Source organism: Andrena cerasifolii, chromosome 9 (genome assembly GCF_050908995.1).
Source record: "Andrena cerasifolii isolate SP2316 chromosome 9, iyAndCera1_principal, whole genome shotgun sequence".
NCBI lineage: Eukaryota > Metazoa > Arthropoda > Insecta > Hymenoptera > Andrenidae > Andrena > Andrena cerasifolii.
Window position 1 is genome coordinate 12,620,079 of NC_135126.1, and position 23,927 is coordinate 12,644,005.

At 49.8% G+C, this 23,927-nt stretch overlaps 1 protein-coding gene across 3 annotated transcripts in view; it reads left to right on the top strand.

Annotated features, from left to right (window-relative positions):
* LOC143373064 (LIM domain only protein 3) overlaps positions 1–23,927 on the top strand; it is a 91,901-nt gene that overhangs the window by 46,629 nt on the left and 21,345 nt on the right. The window contains exon 1 of one of the 3 annotated variants that reach the window (XM_076819871.1): positions 19,298–19,602. The exons of the other annotated variants lie outside the window; for them this stretch is intronic. The gene's annotated coding sequence lies outside the window, so the exon portion shown is untranslated. Of the gene's footprint in view, positions 1–19,297; positions 19,603–23,927 lie in introns of those variants that run through there. 3 annotated transcript variants of the gene reach the window in all.

Below are 23,927 nucleotides of genomic sequence, written 5' to 3' on the forward strand. Positions count from 1 at the left end.
ACAGTTTCGCTGTATGTTAAGTAATATTCCGGTTATTAATAAAAAATGAGAAGCGGAGAATGTGTCACAACCGCCCCTGACCCCGGGTCAGTTGTCACACTGCATGGAGTCGATAGTAGCACAAATTTAACTTTACAAAATTAAAATATTTATTGATTTTAATTATAATAATAAATGAAAAAGGTAAAATTTACAACCAATTATGTGGTGCCGCCATTGTGGGAGAAAATAGAAAACTTTTTGGCTGGTGCATTCTTCATGTGATCAATCCTTGCATTCGGTACATTGCACCCATTTTTTATTTGGTCTGCTTGTGCTGTGCTATAGGATTCCATGGAAACAAAACAATATTATTAACCTTCTTTGTCACTATTCGCTTCTGTCCCGGAACAACCGACCCCGACTGCCGAAAAAATTATAAATTAAATTATAAATTTTTATTCACGAGATACTTAAAAGTGATAAGTAACGATCGGTATTAATTTAAAAATGACCAGATTAAATATTCAAAAATAGAGAAAACACGTACTTGCAAAGGGAGTATTTCTATTACAATTTTAAATCACTAAGAAAAAGTTACTTTAGGGTATCGAAAAGTTATTTTCTTCACTGTGCGTGTCTATTGTGTATCTATACTGCTAGGATATGGATGTGTGTATTCGAAATTTAGAAGCATTTAGAGCATTATATATTTAATTACAAATTACTAATAGTTAAACATCTTGAAATATCTTTCTTAAATAGTTTTTGAATTGGTTGATTTATTATTGAAGAATTAATCAATTACTCTGCAAATTTTCATCACAGACAAATTTTTGACACCTTCTTTATGACGAGTTACCTCTTAAATGAGCAGAAATTGGGACATTCACCTTATCTATCATATGTTTTGAGATATTTAACGTGTTACAATCGCCCCCGGTCTACCCTACCTATCGTCTCCGTGGCCTAATGTCTTTCTCGGTATTTTTATAATCCGGCAAAACATTTTTCTGCACAACTTCTCTGCCGCATCGAAAGAACCTTTGGAGGTCAATCGACTTGTGGACAGATAAATTGCATCGTTCGTCGAATTTGCAGGCGTAGTTTTTCAATATCGGGCGCAGCGACTCATCGAATACAAAAATGGTCCCTGGAGCGTGTCAGAAGTTTCTCCTTCGCCCCGATCGATGTCATTTGCAATTACATTCCTGGCGGAATTGGCGAACGGACGCCTGGCGGGGATGGAGGAATGGAGCGCGGCGCTTTCTGATTTTCAGCGTCGCGCAGAGCGGAACGCCACTTACCAAATACTCTTTAGCCCCGCTTTAGCGCGCGTATCGATAACAGGGTAAGCGGTAATTTTGCTAATGGCATTGCCACGTCCTTTATATTCTACGCCATTTATGTCTTCCATCCCTTTTACGTCAGGCCTCAGCGGCTCTTGCACTTCCGTGGGACGCGGTTCGCAATGCGGGCGCGCTTTCCTGCTCGTTACTCGCGGCTGTTGCTGTGATTGTAAGTGCCTGGCTATTTCCACAAGCCCTGGCCGACAGAGGCGCCGATTTCTGTCGATCTCGATTCATTTTTCCCGATCTCGAGCCTGCCGCGTGCCACTCTTAAGGTACGTATACACGACGACACTTTTGTGTCTAGATCAAGTGCCTTTTGTGTCTAGCTAGAGCTAGTTGCAGTGTCTTCAGTTTAGCTCTAGCTGCAACTCCCGTGTCGCGGACTGCTCTAGGCAGTTTCCAATCTTCGGGAAATTTTTTTGTGTCGTACACACTTGATCTAGACACAAAAGTGTCGTCGTGTAGACGTACCTTTAGAGCATATATACCACTAGGGACACTCGAGACGATGGAAATTGTGCTAGTTGAAGTTGCTCGCACTTAACTCGCGATCCATCTGCGCGTCCTCAGCCATTAATGTCTTCGGCGTAATCTCGGGGCTTAGACGCACATGGATCGCACGCAGCTGAAATCGGCGGGGGGGAGGAAACTCCGAGAACTCGATCGATTCCCCGAGCGGTAGGCATCGAACGCGTCGTGCGATTTCAAGCCTGCCCAGTGGAATTAATACGAGTAAATTAATAATGAAACGCGCCTCCCTGGCTGGGTTTCTCGTGTTTCCTGATTTAATCTCTGTACGCGTGCAGCTACTCGGCGCTAGCGCACAAAGGCGAAACGACTTTTCACCGCGAGCCTGGCAACTTTAATGAAAATAGTTCTTACGTTTTTACCAGCGGGTCTCGAGGGGGGCTTACGCGACCCCTTAACGAAGATTCTAATTAAGCGAGCCTCCCACATCGCGGCCCTAACTCCACCCGTCGCCTCCCCTGCATCCGCGAGCGCCATTTCCGAGAGGATAGAATCGGAGGCGCGTACACTTTCGTCGATAACTACGCATCGATACCAACGAGTCGATATTTCCATCCGTCTGGAAGTCTGTTGTTGAATCGAACGAGCGCCGTTCCGATAAATCGAGATACATCCCGTTTTAAGTCCCTTTCGCGCGTCTCTACGCGTCGGCGTCGCGAGCATAACGAGCATAACAAGCATAACGAGCAAACAGGTTGAGCAATCAATTTAATTTCTCTCCTCGTCGCTCCTTCTCTCCTCTCTCATCTTTTTTCCTCCTCTCTGTTTCGCCTCGTCTCGCGCACCTTCTCCAGCTCCTCCGCCCGTCCTCTTTCTCCTCTTTCCAAGTCTAGCTACTCGTGTGACGTAGCTTAGCTGTTAGCAGTTAAGAGCAATGGTTATAATGAGACCCCCATTACGGGGCGCGACTTTTAAAAAATCTGTCTCTGACAGCTGGACCACGATGGATTATTCTTTATCCGCGGGCAGCAGTTTATTTAAAAGTAACGAGATCGCCGCGGATAATGAGCCGTCCTTCTTTATTTCCATCCGCGGCTGTCTATGAACTTCTCTCGGCCTCCCCCGGGAGAGAGAGCCGCCTTTGTCTCTTATATGGCCGGCCGTAATTGAAGTTTGTATCCAACGTAATAAATGTCCTCCGCATGTACCGTGTAATTAATAAATTCCGGGATTAAAGAAGCCGGGCTTCGCGGATCCTGCGAAACTTCCGGCATAGTTCAGCCGGGGCTTCTCGCTTTCCCTATGATCCCATGCAACTTGATAAGGAAGGCAAAGGGAAGCTCGATGAATTATCCGGCGCTGCTTAGACTCTGTCGAGATTAGACGCGATTCCGATTAGGTCGCAGGGTCGTCTCACGTTCTGGGGGTCGTATTCCTCTTCGCTCCGTTCCAACGTCGGCTCTCGTTCGCGCGGACCTCTTTTAATTATCAGAGTCAAATAATCGCTCGTTTCAGACGCGAAATTAATGGATTCCGCTCCCTCCGCCAGCGACGGCTACATTTATTTTCTCTCGCACCTCCTTTCACCTCCTCCTTCGGCGTCTCCTTTAGCGCCGTAACGGAACGGCGGACATATGGGGGGCTGAGGCGCGGGGCGCGGCGACGGCACCATGGAATCTCCATAATTCTGGCTTACAGAAAATGACAGCTTTTAGCGTTGATGCACAGTTTATACCGGGCGTATTATTTTAAGTGGCGCTGTCTGTATAATTCAAGACTCGGGGTGCACGGACAGAGAGGCAGGGAGAGGGGAAGGGAGCGAGAGAGCGAGAGAGCGAGATAGGGTGAAGCGGAGCGAGGAAGAGCCTGCGGTATCAATCCGTAAGAGAGAAAGAGATGCGAGGGATGGGTGGGTGGGCGCGAGAGAGCGCGAGAGAGGTGGTGGCGAGTGAGAGGTGAAACGAGCGAGCGGGTTCGCGGGGGTGGATGGGAGAAGGTCGGCGCGGTAATGGCATCGTCGTGTCGCCAGCTTAAAGCTCCAGTGATTCTCAATCACGCGAATCCATTCTCCGTGTCCATCGCGTTGGCGCCAAGTCCGCGACGCGAACGGAACCTCCCCCGACTGCGCTGAGATATACTCGCAGCTTCCGTCGATGTCGACGACATTTCCATCCGACTGCTGTAAAATATAATAAACCCGGCCACCAGTCGGCCTCTTCTCGCGACGAAATTTAAATTCGCGCGTGCAATGGACACGGCGGGCCAGCAGGGGAGGGCACGCCGCACAGTGGGCCGGATTTCAAATTTCCCACCTTTCGGGTCTTCCTTTTAAGATATCGGAATGAAATTTAGGCCTAAAAATAGGAAAAAATTATTCCTTTCTAATGATGTATAATTTAATATCTTTTATATTTATTTATTTATTTATTTTTTTAATATTTTTAACTTATTTGTGTTAAAAAAATTTAATTCTGTTTATTTGGTACCTTATTTAAAGCCCTTTACAGTGGTTTAAGCAAAATGTTTGGGAAAAATTTCGTTTCCAAGTTATAAGGAAAATTCGAATAATAAAGAAAAGTAGCAACAAATCGGTTTGTTTAAATTAAAGATCAGACTTTTGCGATAAATATTTTCTTTTATTAGTAACTAATATCAACAACCCTTTAAAAAATATTTTTATATGCATTAACGAAAATAGCGACATTTTTCAATTTTGATTAGGAATATCTTCCAAACGCCAAAAAGTTCCACTTTCGGACCAATTGCAATATTTTCAGCACACTCTCCTCTAAATAATGACGTAACGATCATTTTCCCGCTCGTCCCACTGCTCAAATTATTATCGTTTAAAGTTATCACCGTTCGGTCAGTCCGTAGGGTAAAGGTGGGATAGTTTTCCTATCAATTTTCCTTATAACTTGGAAACGAAAAGTTTCCCAAACATTTTGCTTAAACCACTGTAAAGGGCTTTAAATAAGGTACCAAATAAACAGAATTAAATTTTTTTTAACACAAATAAGTTAAAAATATTAAAAAATAAATAAATAAATGTAAAAGATATTAAATTATACATCATTAGAAAGGAATAATTGTTTCCTAATTTTAGGCGTAAATTTCATTCCGATATCTTAAAAGGAAGACCCGAAGGGTGGGAAATTTTAAATCCGGCCCACTGTGCGCCGACCCGAAGGAAGAAACCGAGAAAAAGAGAGAAAGGGATGAAGACTGGAGGAGAAAAAAGAGGCGCAGAATGGGACCAGCTGCGGTCTCCTCTAATCTTCGTACATGGCTCGGCCCCGCCGAATTAATACGAGAGCCTCGAAGAAAAGATAAACATTCCTGTGAATACTCTGGGGGTATACACGCGAAGCGCACGCACATGCGGGCAATCCTGGGCCACCATGTGCACGTTGCCTGGCAAGATGTTTTGACCGACGAGATCCCGTCGTCACGGATGTCGTTTCTGCTTAATTGTTCGCCGTCCCCTTCGTATCTTCCTTCTTGGTACTGTCGGCGAAGCACCGCCCCGGACGAAACGAACGCGGTTCCTCCGCGACCACGTCCCAGTCGCTCGCTCGCAACCGTTCCGATGAATGACCGTAATTTCATTACGCCTCGACTTTGCAAGCATCAACGCGTCGTTAATATTCTCTGCGGCACCCCCGGCACCCTAATCGAGTCGGCGTTAAATTCCGCCGCCGTTGATGCGCCGTGAAGAAATCCGTCTTCGTTCGGCAATAGGCGTATTTAACGATATAAGTAACTCGGCGGGAATTTAAGGGACGATTGGGGTGCTAGCGCGTTGTGACGGTGGTTAAGGCCAGGAGGCAGAGAGGGGCAGATGACGACAGGGAAGAAATCAGGGTAAGAGAGAGGGAACGATGACGAGAGAGAGGGATGTACACTGGGAGCAACGGGGTAGGATAGATAGATAGAGGGCAGAGGGGGAGAGAGAGAGAGAGAGAGAAAGAGACAGGGAGAAAGAGAGATAGCGAGAGAGAGCGAGCGAGGGCCGATAGACGTAGGCGCCGGCCAAGTTGCGCCGCTGATTGCACCACAAAGGGTGCAATTATGCGGCCCTCCAGCAATCACCGCGCATTCTGCCCGCCATTTGACCCCTCGACACCCCTCGAACCCCTGAAAGCCCCCCACGCTTCGAGCCACCTACCGCCCGGGGTATATAGGCGCGCGCTGCACACTCTGCGAGCACGACAGACATATCACCGCTCGGGGCCACCGTCGCTTTTTATTTAAATGCGCCCCCTCGACGAGTCCGACACCCTGAATGCCCCACGGAGTCTATGCAATTTAACCTGGTGTCGCGAGAAAAAATCTGTTAATGAACGATTGTCGGCTACTGGGATTCGGATGAAAATATCCTGAAAATTGGACGCCTTTCTTCCCTCCTTTCTTCCGCTCGTTCGTTCCCCTCTCGTCATGCTCGCCAAACGATTCGTACACCGATCAAACGTTTATTCAACGGCCTCGTGGATCCCCTCGTCCCCCCAATTTCTCCACGTTCACCATCGCCGTTTTCCTCCTTTTTATCAGTTTCATTAACCAGTTAAGTTTGCACCCACGCTTCTACAGTTTCATGCCAGCACTCGGTACGTACATATACCGGTATCCGCGTAGATTTCATTGCCCGAAGGTCGCATTCGCGTTGCACGCTACCCCGAATGGACTTAAGGGGGTATTCTAGTCTAGACACTCGTTTTTGAAGGTGATATTTGAAAATTAATTCTGGGAAACCTTTCGCACCTACAGGGCAGGGGTTTTGCACACATATTTAGTAGTGTTTCAACTATCAACACAAATTTTTGGAATGCATTAGATTGAAATTTGTACAAGTTACACGCCGAAGCGCAAGTCGTGTCATCAAAAACTGGCCCCATCGGGCGCACGAATTGCGGCCGTCCTAGTCATCTGAAACGAAAGTACCAGAGATTTTTTTAATCTATATGAGTATAGTTATCGCCCGAACTAGATGTAACCAAGTCCGGACATTGTTACCGAAATCACAGCTGTTTGAAAATTTATAATTGATTTTTTCGACTTTTCTTGAGCTAAAACAAGGTGTGGGGAAGGTTGTATTAAAACTATTGATATAATTCTAGTTCCGGCTATAGGTACACATTCACTTTGAATGTGTGTCAAATCTTAGCTCATTTGGTAATTTTTTCGTAGAAAAATATTTACGCTTATAATAAAGTAACAACGGACATCCAAGATGCATTTTTAAAAATTTGGTTTTCCGGAGAGCACTACCATTCGGAACCAGATTATCTAAAATAAAAAAACAAAAAATATTTCATGAGTATATTAATGTATCCTCAGGTTGACGCAGAGAATTTTCCGAAATATTAATTTAAAACAAAATGGCTGCTATTTAAAGTTGAAATCCTAATTGTTTCGCGTGATTTTTGCACGATTTCAACTTTAAATAGCCACCATTTTGTTTTAAATTAATATTTCGGAAAATTCTCTCCGTCAACCTGAGGATACATTAATATACTAATGAAATCTTTTTTGTTTTTTGATTTTAGATAATCTGGTTAATTTTTAAAAATGCTTCTTGCATGTCGGTTGTTACTTTATTATAAACGTAAATATTTTTCTACGAAAAAATTAACAAATGTTCTTTAAATGTTGCTCTTTTAAGTCCAAAATGTTCTGTAAGAATATATGCATCCGCTTTTTCAAAAAAAATTCACAAACATTCGCCTCTTTTCGGCCGCCTGACTAGGTACAACCCCTTAACGGATGGTTAATTACGCTTAACGGACCCGCCCGCGACACGGTCGATTTTCATAGGGCGACTTTTCGCTCCCCTTTGCCGGGCCAGCAGTCCCGATGACGCTCGGTTCGACGAAACCCTGAAGCGTATCGTAGACGAGAACCAAACGAACGTAATTCGTGGCTTTTTGCCTATTACCCGGGAGCACTCACGATGTACCGATTATGGAGAAAGGGCGAGCGGTGGCCGAAAAAAGCGGCTGGCAGCGCGAAAAAACGACGAGACAAGAGAGAAAGAGGGGCGATATCGTGGGACGATGGAGGAGGTGTGTTATACATATATACGGCGGAAGAAACGTTCCAGATGTGTTCCCGGCTTCTGAGCAAGTTCAGAGTCAAGTTGCCAGACTCGGGGTCCCCTCGGCCATGGCTCGCAGGCAGGAAGTGCCGCATTAAAGCCGCTAATCTGCCTGTTTTCATAGCTCCTCCGTTGCCCCCAGCACCCGGCTCCCTGCTCCCTGCGCCGACTCGCTACTCTTTCTGGCTTTTGTGCTGACTATCGCTCGTAAAGCAGCTGTTTATGCCTGTTCGTTAACGAAACGAACGACCGGACGATCGATACGCGGTGTCAGCGACGGGATTGCGACGACTTACTGCACACACGGTCACGCGACAAGAAGAATGTTCCCGCGATGGAAAAAAAAAAACCGTGCCACCACCATTCCCCGCCGTATTGGCGATCATTGATTTCGCCGATGGACCGTCGCCAGCCTTCGTCGAACGAGCTGTCGTCGTGAGTCCTTCCATTAAACGAATGTGCTCTGTAGCTTGCGCCGCGACACCGTCTAGCGCATGTATTTTTAGACGAGCGTCCCGTAGAGCGAGACCAGGTTTAAAGTAAATTTTAAAAACGTATCCGCCGGCTCCCGACGAAAATCTCTCCCAACGGCCCGTTTCTGTAATCCGAGGACATTAATTTGTTGGCAGGACGGACTTAAGAGTGTCGACCCGGGCGTCTCCCCTCTAGGGACTCCTTGTATTTTCTCAGGTTATCTGGGCAGAGCCCGGGGAACGGCGCGGGACGTGCCGGCCAAATTTTACGATCCCTGTCGCTCGTGTTGCTCCACGGGACCGAGCGCCTCCGTCTGTCCGTCTGTCGGGGTTTTCAAATATTGGTTTTTGGATTTCGCCATGTGCTCCGGCGGCAATCGTCGCGCCCGAGAAATCGTCTCGTAGATAAACAAATACGATCCAATCCTAAATCAAATATCAGCGGGTACACGGCACACATACGCGGGTAAGTCAATAGGGGGCGTGGAATTTTTGGTAATGGACTTTCCGCCGAAGCCGTGTCGGCGATGACGCGACAAGTGGCCGTAAAGTGGCCGTAAAGCGGCGATCGCGACGCGATTTTGGCTTGACCGACGCGTAAAATTGGCCGGTCTCGTTCGCGGAGGCCCCTTTGCTGGCGTCTAGTGGCGAACGGGCGCGTATCAGTGCTGTCGGCGGCAGAGATCCCGGGGCAGAGGTGGCTCGCAAGCAAGAACGGGCGGGCAGGCGGGAGGTTATTGCCTGTTGGGTGATTTATCTAGTAATACTAGCCGACAGGCCACGAGGCTGGGGGCACGGGCTGGGGGGCAAACCCGTGCCTTCTACCCCTACCCCGTGGGGGCCAACCACCGGCACCGGTGGAAATTAAAAACTCACTTTATTACACGTCTCATTCTGTGCTCCCTGGCCGCCCTCTGCCCTCTTCCCTCTTCCCTGTTCCCTCGGCCCAGCCACGGGCGAACCGTCTATACGATCCTCCTCTTGCTCTCCTTTCCTCTTGCCGCTCCTCTCTGGCTGTGCTCTCGTCACATCCTGCCGCCCCTGCAGCGCCTCGTCCACCGCGGACCGACTTAATATGAGGCCGGCCATACCTGATGGAACGAATATTATTAAAGTTCGCCCGCACGCGAAACCCGTGAAATATCGCTGCTCCCTTTCCCCCTTTTCCTCCTTGCTCTCCTTCCTCTGGGCACGGCGCCGCTCCGCTCCGCGTGGTCTCTTCTCCTGGCCGCCGCTAGACCCTTCACCTCCTCCACTCCCAGTCGACGCTGCCTCTTGCTTCCCGCGGCCTTTTATTATCTGCCTGCAGCTTATACTCGAGACGATGGCGAACTCGCGGAAGCAAAAATAATCGCGGGTAAGCCGCGATGTAAATACGCTCGGTCCCACCCCTATCACCCACCCACTCATCCCTCTTCCCTCGGTTTCCGCTTGCTGCACCGGAACGATTCGATTTTTCAAGCTTCCGCGCCGCGGATCGAGCTCCCACCGCCGCGCGATAGATTATTTATGATTCTATGCTTTTATCCGTATTACTCGGTCCATAGCGGAGGCGGCGATGTCGGCGGCGCGGTTATGTATTAAGAACGTTCCGGCGCGGCGCGGTGTCTTGTCGCGGGACAAAGTGTTCCCGTACAAGCGGAAGAGATGTCGCCAAACGTCCGCGTCCCCCCGCCGAACGCTGCGACAGCGACAGCGGCAGCTCGCGCGACGATGTTTCTCGATTATTACGCGGATGATGTCGCGGACACGCGATGTCTCTGTTACCCGCGTCCTCCTCTAATGTAATAGCGCGAAATTGTTCAGCTCGCGGGGCGCCCTCGTGCCTGGGGTAGGACTCTTCCGAATTTCATTAAAATTTCAACTGGTACCTCGACGTCACACGATTTCTCAGTTTCCCTTCCGGTTTTTTCCCCCCCTCGGCAAGGGCGAACGACGGTAATTCGAAAATTCGCCTCGAAACTGGCTCTCCGAGGCAAACATTATCGTCTCGTCCCCTCTGGTTTCTTCCGACGACGACGGCTGAATCTTGCTGCTCGCGGGGGATGCCTCTGTATAATCCGCAGACAATCAAGATCGGGCGGATGAAGCGGGCCCGGGTAGCGCGATTGATTCAATTTCCAGCGCAAAGGGGGCGGTTATGGACGGAAAATTGAAGCACGACGTTGATCGGCCTGAAAACGCCCATGAAACATACTTTATCCATTGAGCTAAGGTAAACCGACCAGTGAATGACCGAATTGTTGAATTTATGCACCTTTGAGATTAATATTTGAATATATTTATGTGTAACAACAAAACAACTGTTGAAATTGCATTTAAATTTATTTTTCTTGAAATTTCTATACAGATAATTACTATTTTTCACGAGAATACCGAAAATACTGAAAGAAAAATTTGTTTTAACCCATCGTATATAAATACTTTCCTACGCTAGGCTATTGTTTTGAAAACGCGTGCGCGCGGACTGACAATGGGAACCGTGCAGTTCCAAGCGGTGTGCACGATCGTAAGTTTTATTTTTTTATTAACTGTTCCCAAAATCTCTCCACTTCTTTGAAAAAGGCATTTATTAGTTGAAGACTTAACGAATCGAATGGTATTTTTTTCAAGCCGAACCGTGGGTGGGTACGACGTCAAATCGCGATTTAAAACTTCGACATCGATTACTGTTAAGTTTATTAACAATAAACAAAATATTCTATACACGTTTTGAGAAAGCATTCCTTCAGCTTTAAAACGAACCCAAGACGGTGGCATTATCTTTAAAAATGACCGAGATATGACAGTTTAAGTGACGCCGCGTCAGCCGATTTTCTTTGAATTCCCGAAGCTTTAACATTAAATATTTCGGAAACTATTTGACATAGGCCGTTGAAATTTAGTATACTTTGTTTTTGCAAGGTTATCGAGAAATGCTGTAATTTTGAAGCGAATCGGTGAAACTAAATTTTTCACCTATCCGTTTTGACGTGAAATAGCTCGCATGCGGTCAATTACTGGTTGTATAAGAATACCTGGAGAGAGAACAGAGCAATGACGGCCGGTCCGAGAAAGAGGGAAGTAACGGGTGAACCTATCTCTGTCTTACCACAGGCTGTGGATGTATAAAGTTATCTGCGAACACAAAATACATACATAACACAGATAGTACAGATAAAGATTGATAATAGGAAGAAGGAGGATAGGTTCACTCGTTATCTTCTATTTCCCTCGGACCGCTGTGGCCTCTACTTCTTCCCACTGCTGTTCTCTCTCCAGGTATTCTTATAGCTCAATGACTTTATCTTATCGGCAGGCATTGGCGAGGAATGTTCGCGCGTGCGTCGCCTAATCACCTAGCGTCGCAGCTGCGTCTTTCGCACCCCCTAGACGTCGTTAGCCTTACGCATCGGCGCGTACTTGTGTGGGTGTGCACGAGCGGCCGCGCGTGCATAGACCTCGATGACGTACCCGTCGGTATCTGGCTCGTTTTATTAATGTCAATAAGGCAATTATTGTCGATGAATGGCGTGGGTGGGTATCTCGCTCATACCGCTGTCGTGCCGAGTTACCTGCCTCTGGTATCGATGGCTACGAACGGGTTTTTAATGCGCTCGAATGGAACAAGTTATACCACGGAGCGCGAGCAAACGCCCCTCCGCACGGCGACCGGTTTCGTATTGATGAAGATCGAACGGCTGCACGCAAGAGAGGGTTCTGGCAAATAGCCGCCCAATGTTTTCCAACGGATAATTCCGTAGTAAGCAAACAAGGACCGCGGCGAAATAAAACGACAAGTCAAATAAAAACGCAGAAACAAACAGAAATGTAACTGTTTCATTTGAAAATGGCTCCGCGATTGGACCCTCCGCAACCCCCGCCGCATCGCCCGACACACCCCCTGGCACGCTGTTCGCGGACGCGTGGTGCGTTTCGCAATTGGGGGGCTTATTGAAAATTATTCACGGTAACCGCTTTAAAACTAATTTCTTTTCCGGCTGGCTCCTTGAACGTTTGCGCGTTGCTCGACGCGCTCGCTGAACGAAATATACGGGGGTTGGGGGAGAATAATATAGGAAAGAGGGGTTTCTCCAGTCTCCGCTAAGCAATATCCATCCACCCCACATGCCTGCCTGCCTGCCTGCCTGCCTGCCTGCCTGCCTGTCTGCCTGTTCGTATTATCGGTGTGTACAGACGGGCTCTCAGCAATTTATCCATTACGGTCCCAGTCGCGCGCGCACTATTATTGCATTTTTCGAAATTATTGCTCGCCGGCATCGACATCGCGCCACCATCTTGATTGACAGGGTGCGCCTTTATCGCGCACACGACCGTGCAGAATGCGTGCGACATCGATCTATCGGCCCTTTTCGGTAACGGTGAACGTGCCCGTTTGGTGGAGATATCAGCTGGTTTATCGATAACAGAGGCTCGCGCTACCAAAGAACGGTAATGGATTACACATACACTTTGATGATCACGTACCAAGGATAGTGCGAGTTGTGCATCTGAACACTCCGAACGATCTTTTATTGGGGCTGTAAGAAATTGTATAACGAGGAACGTACAATTTATAGAAGGGACGAAGACAGTAGCACACTAGAGTGCATAGAGAGTCTCAAGAAACCACAACGGCATTGTTAACATTAGCGTATCAAGGGCCCCGGACACGCCGCGTTGGATCCAAACGACCCTGTGACGAGTGAAGAAGAACTCATTCAGTGGCTTGTACCTCGAAGGGCGTCTCTTATGCACCACTCGGGCGCGCTCCAGCTTTGAGCCTCCAAGTATAACTTATACATGTATGCACATCCGACCGAGCTTCTGCTATCTACGAATCGAGACATACGTAGGTACATGTAGGATCAATTATCCTGAGTGTGCTGGAAGCTGATCTTGCCCGAGGAGACGTCACGGGACCGGAAAAGCTGGCTCAAAAGGAAAAGAGGGAGAGAGTCGGCCGGGGCGACGCGGTAATACATCGTGTCCGAGGCAACTGGAAGGATATACGTGTTCGTTTGGGGCAGCAAAGTCCGCAGAGGCCCAGTAAAGGTTGGCGCGGTAAAAAATTCAGAGGGTGAATAAATCAAGGAACGTCGCAGCAGCCGAGCTCGCGCTCGCGCTCTCTTTCTCGCGATCTCGGTATAACCACGGCCGATGCGTGACACCGATCCCGAGTCGGCCCCGGCTCCTCTTTCTTTTGTACATACTTTATGACGAATAATGCGTGAAAAGGGACAGGACCAGCCAGACGCCTCGCGCGTCTCGTTTCACCCGGGCACATTCCCACGTACATACATACGCGTACGTTCCAGCGTAATCCTCTGATCCGTCTTTGGGTGCCCGATGATTTAGGGGCGCCCCATGTGCTGTCTTCTATTAAAAACTACGATTAACCACGGTGACACTTGTGCATTGAAACGCGATGCATTGTCGGGGCTTGTACAAAGTGTCCTTCAATGGAAGTGGTCCTCTGCATAAACCACCCTGCTTGTATTCCGGGGCACCCTTCGGGCTTATTAAAATGTGCGGCTCCGGTACGTGCGCATCGGAACTGGAAACGACGCGGTGCCTGTAACGTTTCAAAGTGGTCCGAAAGCAGCGCTCCTTCGCTACGGCGACGTCAACTGCCCCTTTGCCCCTTTACCTCGGAGTTTCTCGTCAAAACAAGGATGCCGCGTGTACCTTTCACGCTGCGATCTATTTGGGGAGGGAAGGATTAAGAGTCTGAGGAAGAAGTATCGAGAAGTTGAGCAGGCGAGAGGGATGCCAGGAGGTAGGAGAAATACGGAGACAGGGGAGAGGTGAGGATGGCGAGGGTGGCGAAGCGGGAAAGAGAGGAGGATAGGAGAGAGAGAAACGTGTCTATACGGTGGGTATAGATCGCACCGTATCGTTGAGTAAGTTGGAAACGGAGGGCAGGAGGCTCGGGGGGATGGTGGCTCATCTTGTAATGGACTCAGAAGACAGGCGAGTCGGCTAATGGACCTCTGCTCTTCCAGAAAAGCTCTCGGTATCTGTGCCACACGAGCATCGATGCCATCGGGCTGCGTCCTTCCAAAATCCGCAACGCGCCATCAGCATACCGTTCCTGTTTTTCGGCGATCGGCAGACGGGAAACAGAATCGATTATTTGCACGTCGCCGGCCTGGCCGTCGCGCCTCGGTATTGCACGACGGGATCTAATAGGCGAAAACTGACCGGTTGTTTTGCAAGTTCACGCTCGGAAAAATATTCGACGTAGGAGGAAGGCAGCACGATATCTACGTGTTTGGATAGCAACAACAGCGGTGTACGAAACCGCGCGGACGGCCACAGGCTACGCTCTGCCCGCTCTGCTCGCTCCCGTCGTCGAGCGTTCCGGTGCACAAATATTTTCTCGCGGATATGTAAACGAGCTGGCATTTTTAAGGGAGTCCGTCGGGCTCCCGAGCGAAAACACGGTCCTGACCGTTAATAACATTGAAGAGACCCTGTGAACCATGCTCGGAGGGAAACCGTTTCCCTTCAACGAAACACGAAAACAAGACTGTTGGGAGTAATTAACGAATAATTAAGAGGAGCGACGCAAACGAAAATACATGCCCCGATCGTGCATTTGCGTGCACGTCCGTTTGCGTGTTTCGCAGGGGATAGGATCGCCGTGTTGGACGGATAGAAGTTGACTGGACACGGGGAGAAAGAGAGAGACGGGTGGAGACTGACAGAGAGGGAGAGAGAGAGAGAGAGAGAGAGGGGAAAAAACTGAGGAAAAGGGAGAGCAAAAGAGGACCGTTAGCCCCAGAGCTGAGCTGGACCAGCTACTCTCATCTACTCCCACCAAGTCGCAGCATCTTTCTTCTTATCCTTCGCAGTCGTCCTTTCCCAGTCCACTCTTGAGAGTAACGTCTACCTCCCTTGATGGGCAATGCCACCTGAGCGGCACTAACACACTTGCAGCCACGCTCCACGTAGCTGTCCGGCCGATGTCCGATACATCAGGTCCATGCATAATAAATCCACGGAGCGGTAGTGCGGCGAGCGCGAACACGCGCGAGCTTTAGCCCGTATTGGCAGAGCCGGCGAGTTGAACGGAAGGAGGGACAGGAGGATGCACTCGGCGGAGACGGAACTTGGAAAACACGGCCCCGGCCGGTCTCTCCGCGCGTGTTTTGTCCGGTTCGAGCATCGTGAGCCTCCTCCAGATATCAATATCGCGGAACGCTCGTATTACAGGGGAACGTGGCCATCAAATTCCCCACCCCCCGGGTATATTTTTCTGTCTACGTCCGAGCGGAGATTGCCGCGTCGCAGGTCCGATTTGAATAAATTGCCGCGCGACGGAGACGCGGAAACTTCTCCGCTGCGCTCGCTCACCGGTTAGGCACGTATTCATCGTAACGGTCTCGTTAACGGAAACGGACATTGAGTTGTGTTTTCGTCTCGGGAGCGGGCGCATGAAGGTAATTACGGGGGAGGAACGGCTCGGTGTATCGCGTGACTACGGTGAATTTAGGTTCTATCGAAGAAAAGCTCGATCGAATTTAGAAGTTGAAACCGCGCGGAGCTCTTAATTAACGAACGCTAAATAAATCCGCTTGGGGTAAAGGTTGGAATGGATGGTGGCCCGGGGGTGGTTGGCGGCCAGCGCAGAATTTATTTCGGCATCGACACGGAACGTTTCTTCGGAAGACAAGAGCGTGCGCGACCGACCGACCCCGAGTGCCGTTTAGCTTAATACACGTAACGCTACTCTCCGGCTGCTTTTTCTCCCAAATACTCTACTTCCAACCGGTTCGAAGTAGTATAAGTCGTGGACAAAGTAGACGGCGTACAGAAAACCTCCATTAAAGTCCCTAGAAGTGATTAGTACCCTCCCCGTCTTCTCCATTCTCTCTGTTTCCTCTATTCCTCCTGTAACTGTCTCTCTGTGCTCTCCCCCTCTTTCTTTCTCTCACTGTTTCCACTCGTTCTTTCTCTCTGTACTTCCCTTTTACTCCACGTTCTCCCTCGCACTATGTATACCCAGTTTTCGTTCTCCGTGCCAGCCGATCTTTCAACCATTCGCCGCTTTCACATCTACCATTTTGGCCTATCGCGTGCAACGACCATTGACGTGCCAAAAGGCAGTATAGAGCGCCCCTACCAGGCGTGAGAAAATGAATTTCGATCGGTGGAAAACGCTTCCGAATTCCCCCCGATATTTTCCTCGATTTTTAAATCTACCGGCGCGGGGTGGCCACCCCTTTTTTCCAACGCGCTTCGCACAAGACCGTTTCCGAGGGATCGTAGCACGGAGAATCCGAGCGGTCGAGCCGTTGCAAGCCGCGAGCCATAAACGCCCGACGGACCTGCCGCGACACTTCAACGAAATTAAATTCAACATAGATGGTCTCGTTCCCCGATTGCAGATGAAACCTGGGAATCACCCCCATTTCATTACGCTGCCGAAAAATAGGGGAGAGGGCGCGCTGCCCAGGCGGTGGAGCAGGCAGGAGAAGGTCTCGAAGCGGACTGCAAACCGATGCGTCGAAATCCCGATTCGAAAAATAAAGTCGTGCGTTTCCCGCGGATCGGAAACTTGGCGTAGGTATGTTAAATTTAGCCGGCTGACGATCGAGAATGATGGACGGAGTGGGGCAGCGGGGAGACTGTAGCGGCGAATCTCCATAAAAAACTTCAGAAAAGTAAAAAAATTACGCCAAGTACAGGAAATCAAATAAATCACAAAAAATAGAAGATAATAATGATTATAAAATAAAAAAAGATGTGAAATCAAAATGAGCTGCACGTATATAAAGGTAATTATAAATACAAATAAATATTTTAATACGAATAAACATTTTATTCAAAATACTTGGCGCTGCGAAACAGAAAAAATGTTAATTGTCATCGTATTAATAATTTACAATAACTCCCTTACAATCTAAAATACATAAACATATACATATACGTATTAGAAACGCAGTCAGATTTATTCTACATATATTTAATTCTAATGTCATACGTAGCATATGCGCACGCACACATACACACATTCATGAACGCACACGCAAGAAAGAAAGAAGAAGATTAATGCAATTTATACATATTTATTCAGTTTAGCGGCACCAATTCGGGACGCAGCGCCAAGTATTTTGAATAAAATGTTTATTCGTATTAGAATATTTATTTGTATTTATCATTACCTTTATGTACGTGCAGCTCATTTTGATTTTATTGAAATCGGTCTTATTCGAAAGCTCATATGCGCTTTACATAAGAAAAATGCCTTTAAATTTAGGAAATATTGCAGGCGTGATGAGATATCAATGACGAGTAAATGATAGCGGTAGCGACAGTCGACATATACAGGGTGTCTTTCCTGTACTTTCTTTCCTGTACTTGGCGTCGAGACGCTACCGCGTCTCTAGATCGAATAAGTTCACGGGAATGTGATTTTGCGGGAGTAGTAATCCACTCTTTTTCCTGATTTAATCAGTGGTCGGTCATAAATCAGCCAGTAATTAAAAGAGAAGAGCCATCGCCGATGGCGGCAGTAAACATGGCCTAATCCATTTCGTTTGGCCGGCCAGCTCATAGGTGTAGATAGCATGGGAGTGGAAAAAAGGTCGTAGCCTTTCTAATTTAATCTGGCGAATGATTCCGTGATTCTCGAAGCCGGCGGCAACCCTTTCATTACTTACGTCCCCACCCTGCCCACGAGGCAACCCTCGCGCGCCACGGAGACCGCCGTGCCCCCGTTCCGTCCTTCGCCCCGCGACCACCCACCCACCGGAAGAACCGGCGCAGAACACTAAATCAGCGACCAGTGTAATTTTTGTAATGGGAGGTGTGGCCTCGTAGAGGTGGTAGACGCGGCTCTCCCGCCGGGAGAGCCGGACCATATAGTAGGGATGCCATCCCTCTGCGTTCGTCCCGCGTCGAGGAATGGTAGGGTTTCGTAGGGGCGATTTTAGGGGTGGAATGCTACGATGCGAGCACGCCGCTTCGGTGGTTAATCCTCTGTCGCTATGTCTCGACTCGGGTTACGATCCACCGCACTGATCTCTCTTTCCCTTGCCCTTCCCTTACCCTACCGTCTCGCCCCACCTCCGGGCGCTTCTCTCTTTCTCCGACGCGTGCAAACGCTCGCACACGAGCGCACGCGACGCACACGAACGCCCGACGATACACAGGCCAATCCCTTTGCCAGTTTATCCGCGAAAGGACAGTAATTAGAGACACTTTTGTCGTTCCCCCGGCTGATGGCCGTGTGGTTATTAAATCGTGCATCAAGGAGAACGTTTTCATCGCGACGGTGTCCTTTGCCATTCCAACGAAGCCCCTTCGTCACGCTCGCTATTCTCGCCTTTAATTAACTTACATCCAATATACAAGTCAAATTCCCAGCCTATCGAATCGCCTGTTAAAATCGACTCGGCCAATCGTTCCCCTTCGGAGGAGATTGCAGAATTTACCCACACCCTCGGCACCCCCTTACTCCTGTTTCCGTATCAATCGAGCCGGCACTCGGATCGATGGAATGCACTCCGTCGACGGTGACCTGGGTGCACCGCGGCGATTAATCGTGCCGTCTTAATCGGCTACGGAGCGCGCCGAATTCCGCCCGAGTAGCAGTTAAACTGTGCGGCAGCGTGAATGGTCCGATGATAGGCGGTCAGAGCGAGGCAGCGAGCTTGATGGCGGAGTGCAAATACGGGTTTCGGCTCGCGAGAGTTCCTCGGGTTCGAGTACGGGTGCGATGACGATCGAGTGCACCTCGAACCGGAGTGGGAGCACGGCTGTAGGGGAGGGAAACGCGGCACAGCAGCGTAAGGGTAGTTTCGTGGCCGATGGTAGGGGAACGCGATCGAGAGAAGGGAGTTCGGAGGGGTGGCTGTCGCGCGGAGTGGGGATTTATCACTGTCGGTGGCGTGCTGCGCTCGCACGCGGTACTCGCCAGTTTACAACCGACCGCCGGTCTGGTGGTTTCGCGAGTCTCTCGTTTCACGTTCGCTCGTTTCACCCACGGAGCTTCAGACGCGGGATGTCTTACCGTTCGAAGTAAATACTCGCGAGCAGAGTTGCAGACAGCACCGACGAGTAGAGTATTCGATCGAATTGCGCTTGTTCGATGGATGTCTCGTTTTAATGTGGGATCTATCGCGAATGTCGATCAGTGAACATTGCTCTGTGCGGTTAGTGTAGTGTCACGTGACGGGGGTGAGTCGAGAGAATCGTCCGTGACAGAGGGTGTCTGGAGAAGTTGGCTCAGGCTTCGAGGAGTTGTCAGGTATTTACGTCTGAAACGCTATTACTCATTTCGCGATCTGCCCCAGTGTAGGACTTAGAAAACGGTAGCCAAACGAGTAAGATTTGGTGCTAGTTTACGTATGACTTTCGACCTGCAACACCCCTTCTGGGAATTGGAAATCTTTACACTAATCGTAGAGAAACGCGGGGAGACGTGGCCGGTTAATAAGAGGGGAATCCGTAATACGATGTGTAATTGAAATTTCATCAACTACCCTCCGCGTCTCGGGGTAAATGCAATCACGTGTCCAATTAAACAAGAGCCTCGGTGAAAAATCGCTTTCGCCCTCTCCAAAGCGCTGTGATTATCCGTGCACCAGCGCGCCCGCGTTTGTCTGTTCCCGCTCAATCCGCGTCGCTCCGAAAATTATTATAAAATTCCGCGTAATCCTCTTTGCGCGTGCAAGGTGGCAAATGAAAGGGTGCGCGAGAGACGAACAGACGATTGTGATCAACGAATTGTACACGGTGCGCATTGATTGTCGATGGATCGCCGCTTTTTCATCGCCTCGATTCGTTCCATTCGGCCGTGCAGTCAGCAACGCGAGTCTCTGTCCTGTTTACAGGCAGCGCTAAAGGCGACGCGGTCGTACGGTTTCCGTTACCGATACGGATTCCTTAGAAGCGAACTTAATCTGCACCCCGTAAAATGCTGACGCATTGTTGCGCTAACTTTCGTGTTACGCGGTGACGCTCGATACCTCTGCGGCGGCGGGAATTTTTAATTAAAGATGGGTAACGGAGTATCGCCTCCACCAAGCACGCAATATTGGTATTTCGACTAACTCCTTGATTCACCTGGACAACTGAACGCAAAGTCCAGATAAAATTTAACGTACCCCCTGTCTATTAGCAACGACTCCGGACAAAGAATCTTGCAATTCGAAACAGGTAAGCTCTGTAGCTATTACAACAGTAGTGGTTTCTAAGTTACACCTCTGAACGATCGACGGGTTCGCCACGTGATCCCTCCGGAGCAGAGTCATAGACCTTTCTCGTGTTTACCCGTCGAGATCGCGCCGCTTTATCGAACCGCTTATCTATTTATTCACATACACATCTTTCTCACCTGAGACACTGTCTGCGACCTGGCAAGACCGGATATCTGGAGGTGAGCGTTGACCGGGCCCGATAGGGCGATGACGCAGGGCATCCGGTCGTTTGAATTTCAATAATTGGCGCCAGCTTTAGCAGCGGCGGTCTCGTTAGTCGCCCATCCGAACGGAGTGACTTAATTATTTCGTTTGAAGTTTGTGGACAGAGAGAGACAGAGAGAGAGAGAGAGAGAGAGAGAGAGAGTGGTTTTTGGACATTGCACAGGCAGAGACGATCGCCTGTGTGGAGGCATGCCCTGCTCACAAATAAATTGAGAAAACTGGAGCGAGGGAGATGGTCGAGCCGGGCAAACGTTTATTTTACACGGACAAATTGGTGCGGCTAATTAGCTCCGGCTAAAAGCAGAAGTATGACCGTGACGGCCCGCGTCGGTGTCGCGCCGCCAATACTGCCCGCTGCAGCAGCGCGGCTGCAAAACGGCTACAATGTTCAGAGACTCGCGATCCGAGCCAATTGCCTCCTGGCCTCGCGTCTGCTGCTTTTACGCTCGGCAGAAATTGAATCGGGAGCACTCTGTGCCTCGCGATTACGCGTCTAAACGCGATAACGAAGCAATTAGCGTTTAGTCTCCCCCTATTTTTCCGCGCGCTAGATATTCGCGTGGGGGCAGCGAAGGGCCAGGCGTCTTGCGCGTCTCGCGACAGGACGATACGCTCCCTCTAAGTATCTGTCGGCATCGCGAAGGGAATTATAGGGGACCGCGGTGGCGATATAATTTAATAATAGCGGCTACGCGTAATGTCTCCGGACACGCGTCAGCGATAATTCCGAGGCGAATGTCCAATAAAAAGCCACTTTGCCCGATCGAAATATCAAATGTAATCCTCTTAAGTCGAGTGCACCGGTCGAACGTGTATCTCCGGAACTGACCATCGCACGCTATCCTCTTCCTTCCCCGTTCTCGCTCCCCTTCGCACGCATTCAGACACTCTTCGTCCTCGTCGCGTCCACGCGATCCGCCCGCGAGATTCCAACTTAACTTCTGACCCCTCGACGTTCTCCTTGCCTCCCTTTCCTATACAGAGGCGTTGCTTTTACGGCGATTGAAGCTTCCCGCGGGTCCTTGGGCAACCCGCCAGGTGGCGGTGCCGCGTCCTTCTGGGCGTCGGCCCCAATATTCCATTTACAAGATTTTTCGGGCGAACTCCACGAGGCTAACACGACGCGCGCTTTACCGCTTTCGCGAGGCTACAAATTCTCTTGAAGCGACGAGAGCGACTAGGGAGGCAAGGAGCGGAGGGTTGGTCTAATTCTTACCGTGCCGCCCCTCCGCTGATGGGCGGGCCACGGTTGCACGCGACCGCGAGTGTAATTAACTCGAACTTTAATTCGTTCCGTTGGCTATTCGATAAGGCGATCGAGGGTACCGGGAATTTCGGGGCTGATTGGCCTCGGGAAGATCGCTTAGCAAGAGTTAGCATCTGACGGTCGGCGCGCGTTTATCGAGCCGCCCGGATCTCCCGGGCGGAAGATCGCGGTGGATCCTCCGTAGATCGCGGGAACGGTTGGTGGCTGCGGCTCGCAGCGTCGGGCCCCCTCGATCATTAAAGAACCATTTGCAGTTGCACCGATGCCGACCGACGTTGAATAATTAACCGGCCTCTGACTAAAATCGATTCACTAATTAATAAAGCGGCTACGTTCCCTCTACTAATAACCGCCGGTCCACAATTGAATAGAGATCGCGTTCATTAACTGTCCGTGTACTATTAGCAGCGGTTGCGGTACATTACCGAACGAATCGAATCAACCGACCCGAATGATCGAGTTTGCAGCCCGATAAACAATCTTTCTGGCGGCGGCCACGCATTCGGGCTTGCCCTCTCCCTCCTCCTCCTCCTCGTGCTCACCCTACGGGCACGCAGTATCTGGTCTTCGCGTGTACCGACGCTGGACCCGCGGCTACGTGTTTCCGCGCCCTAAACCGCGAACAATAACGGCCCGTTTCGTGTCACCGGGGTTAAAAAGACTTTGTCCCCATTGTTAACCGGTTCTCCCATCTCTCCTATCGGCGTCGCGCGGCCGCCGTCTATCCGTGCCGCGAATTTCTCTTCTTTCCCTCCCTTGGTGCTTCCGGATCGTCCCGAACAAACGAAGGAGGAGGAAGCTCCCTTCGTCGACTCGACTCGCTCGTTCTCGGTCGTTCGTCGGGTGTGCCGGCTATTGGCCAGGATATCTTTCGATTATCAAGACCATCCGTAGCTACCGCCTTAGCCAACCGGGCGCCGTTGTCTTCTCGGCTCTTTCAATTAATGTTTTGATTGATTTCGGACCCTTGCCCCGGAGGCCAACCCTCCTCTTCCGGCTCGCTCGCCTTCGATCTTCTATACAGCCGCGCTTCTTGCTTCTGCAGCTCCGCGCTGTACTCGCGTCATCGATCTTTCGTACTTATCTTTTCGAGATTCTATTGCCCCGTTTATACGGTCCTGCGTTATTTGACCAAGCTGGCTTATCAAGATTAACCAGAGGAGTACAATTAAGAAATTGATTGGACGTGGACGTAAGATGATCGGTAGTGAAAGACGTAGCGACGCTTCTCGCTGAACCTCGGAAACGAACGCGTCTTCGTTCGGTGTCGCTCGAAGTCAACCGCGCTCCTTTCCCCGTGTGGCTATTTAAATCAGAGAACCAGCCGCTTGAAATTGTTGGGAGGTAGGATTGGATAACCGATAGCCGCAGCTTTCTCCTCGGATTAACCGTGACTTCCGTTTCCGAGGCTCCACGCGTAGAGTCCATAACCCCCCCGAGGGTGTTTGGCAACGTACAGGGAGAAAGAGGGTGGCGACGACTTCGCAGACGCCCGCGTCGTCGTCCTCGTCGTCGACGCCACCGACCATCCCTGGCTACCCGCTCTAGACGGTCGCTCGAATCGGTGTTATACCGGTGGCTGTTTTATTGCGAGATTTGCGGCGTGGCCTCTCCGTGTAACAAGACTTACTGAGATCTTAATAGAATCTGAGACCACCCCCTCTCAGCGAGTCCCGTACCACGGACTAACACCGTCTTCGACTACAGCCCCGTAGCCTTCGTTTCCTAACTCTCTTTCCCTCCTCCCTTTCTCGTCTTCATCCTCGCGCTTCCTTTTTCCGCCCGAGAGTCTCCTCTATCCTTTACTACTCGCCCGGCCTTTCCCCGCCGGGAAGGGCTGGTAGGGGAAGGGAGTTGACCCCGGCGCTGCATCCCTCTATC